Raw genomic sequence first — 3,047 nt, forward strand, 5'->3', positions numbered from 1 at the left:
TTCACTGGGATGGTTAATATCTGCGGAAAGAGAAAAGAGGAGTTTCTGTAAAAGTCCTGTTAGGTTCATTTTGTCTTTACAGGAAAAAAAAAAAACATTTCTGAGTGACTGGGTTCATGTTCAATCACCCAAAAAGTGTCAGAAACCACAAAATCTGAATTAACATAGTTTGCACCTCATTACTAACATAATCACTAACAATCAATCAACATTAGGCGCAGTGGCGTTATTCACCTTTCACAAACCACAGCTTTTTTTTTTTTTAAAAAAAAAGCCTAAATTTAAAAAAAATTTTTTAATGAAAACTGAATTACATAGATATAAAAAAACGTTTAATCAAAAAAAAAAAACAACAACAACATTTTTAACATTTTCTTTCTTTGGGATAGGAGCTTGTGTCTTACATTTGCAGAGAAAAAAAATGACACTTATATTTATCACTAGATGTATGTTACCATACCATATATCATTTTATTTTATTTAAATTATTTTTTCTACTTTTGACTTTATTGTATAGGACAGATTAAGAGAGGGGATGAAGTGCAGCAAAGCCAGGTGAGCTGATGAAGAATTTGCAAAATTTCACAAAAAAATTGTACGCTTCTGACCCGTGTTTCAATGCCACGTCAATTTGACCCGAACAGCACCTCTGTGATGTTACTATTTTTATTTTAAAAGCTGATAACACTAATTACATCCAGTAGAAAAAGTGCCAGACTAAAAAAAATGTTAAAATATTTTCCAGAGATTATGAAATTTTAAAACATAACAGGAGAGTTTTAAAAAAAAAAAAGACATAAACAGCAGATCTGCTACGTACCTCGTAGTCTGTGGTTATGTGTATGGCTCCATCATACAGGCCCTCCAGCGCTTTGGCCACGAGTGTCACTCTGAATGCTGCATAATAGCCAGATGCTAGTATCACCTTGGAAGAGACAAAAATGTGTTAGTTTCTTTTTCATGGTGCAGTCTTTGTGAGCATGTAGCAGCCTACTCCTCGCGCCTCTGTAAGCTACTTACATCAATGAATCTGCATGTAGCCGACTGTAGGATCTAAAAAACATTTCTATTTTTCTAAAGTTTGTCTGCGAATACTGCTGTCGACAGACTCATAGAGCATGTCTGCCTGCTTTGTGCTGCAGGCATCCATGTTTTCCTGAGCAGATTCACTGGAAGGCTTTTAATCGGAAGTCCGAAAACAAGAATTATCTGACTTCTGAAGGGCTGGGGAACGCAGCTTTGCACCAAATTTACTGTCAAAAAAATCAGAACATAAATCCCAAAGCAGCTTTGGAGCGACACTGCGGAGGTCTTACTGTTTTATGGTGGGAGGCTGACGTGTTCTGCAGCTCTCGCAGGCGACTCAGCGCCACTGTTGTGTTTCCTTTCTCCGTCTTCAGCAGCTCCATGGACAGACTGTCCCCCGTGACCAGCCAGGACTTGATCTCCAGCTGGAGGACACAGAGAAGTTTGATAAGGACAGAAAAGACTAAAAGGTTATCGGTCCGGACGATTATCGGGGCCAATATTTAGCATTATCCGTGTTTTATTTTAATGATCGCTGATAACGTTTTTTAATAAAAAAGTGTGCGTATTAAACCGAGCCAACACCAGTGAAGGCAGTCTACAATACATGCACAGAAAGTCTCAGCATGGGAGGAACTTTTCACTTTATAAAAACCTCAGGGAGCTTTTTTTTCTATTCATTCATTTTCTTATTTACATTGTCATTGAACTTTATAAAAAAAAGTTGCAGGGAACTTGCTGTATATGATGTTGAAAGTTTCAGTTTCAGGTATTTTAACAAAGTTTTGAGTTGGAGTTTGAGATATCACAAATTCTACATTTCGACAGAAATACTTTTATTTTTATTTACTTGTTTGACATGGTCATACAGTAACATCGGTGCTGTAACATTCAGACATGCACAAGTCCCGGATGCTCTGCTTTGAGTGTTTATACCAAATGCATATCTGCTCCAAATATCGTTTTTTTTTTGGGCACATTAAGTTCTAACAATCGGTATCGGCCCTGAAAAACCATTATTGTTCACCCCCTAGAAAGGACTAATGCGTGACACTCTTTGCACTCAACTTGGAGCTCTTTAACCGAACAGTTTGTGACGGTAATTTAATTCTTCAAACCTCTGTGGAAATAAGTATGTTAGCATGAAGGCTGATGTTGCAACGAGTTTTACTGCTCAAAATATTTAAAAGCACAAGTCAGCATATTTAAAACACCACGTTAAAGTCCCTTACACAATGGACCTCACTGTGTGAGGCCTCGATGACTTACCTCTTCCTCTTTTGTTTAACTTTCCTTCCAGGAAAAAAACTATCTAGAAAACCCGACGGCCGTTAAATAAACAGCTACTGTTCGATGTGTATTAATACACGCAGCGGCTGCCTGATCTCACCTCGATGGGGTTACTGTTGACCACCACAAACGTGATGCTGCTGGTGTCTGTTGCACTCCGAACGCCAAAGTCCAGGATGTTCTCCTTCAGACTGGGAGGCAGGACCAGAGGCTGCTCACACACACACACACACACGGCCACAAAACACACACCACGTTACACAGATACACACTCACCAACAATCTCTGTCTTTCCACAGTGACTACATATCTGATCAAAATCGAGCTGAGACCTGAATCTGACTTTTTGACCTCTGTTTGACCTTATTGAAAAACATTATGCCACAAAAATGTGTAACTTGTGTGAAAGCCAGCGTATAATTTTGCTGAAACTACAGACACGAGCAGTCAGTACACTGCTGTTGAATTCTCAGCTTAAATACTGATAGTAAAAATGACAGACACCTAGCAAAACAAAGATCAACTTTATTCCTAAAAGCTCTGGATTGTAAATAATCAAAATAAAATGTATCTTCTGAGAGAATTAGTTATAAGGAACAACAATTTATGTAGGGTGGAAAAAATTATTTAAGTATCCATAAATAAATAAATAAATAAATGTATAAATGAAGAAATAAAGATAAAAATTTGGGAGGAAAGTAGGAAAATAAATTAAAATACATAAACAAATG

General features: G+C 37.4%; 1 long non-coding RNA gene across 1 annotated transcript; it reads right to left on the reverse strand.

Moving 5' to 3' along the window:
* On the reverse strand, window positions 1–2,523 carry LOC121965325. Its single transcript, XR_006107477.1, has 4 exons — window positions 2,417–2,523; window positions 1,317–1,451; window positions 821–925; window positions 1–20 (listed from the first exon to the last, which is right to left on the reverse strand). It is a non-coding gene; the product is annotated as an uncharacterized LOC121965325 (long non-coding RNA).
* Between the last annotated feature and the right edge of the window lie 524 nt (window positions 2,524–3,047).

The sequence above is a fragment of the Plectropomus leopardus genome, unplaced genomic scaffold, assembly GCF_008729295.1.
Source record: "Plectropomus leopardus isolate mb unplaced genomic scaffold, YSFRI_Pleo_2.0 unplaced_scaffold19590, whole genome shotgun sequence".
Classification (NCBI taxonomy): Eukaryota; Metazoa; Chordata; class Actinopteri; order Perciformes; family Serranidae; genus Plectropomus; species Plectropomus leopardus.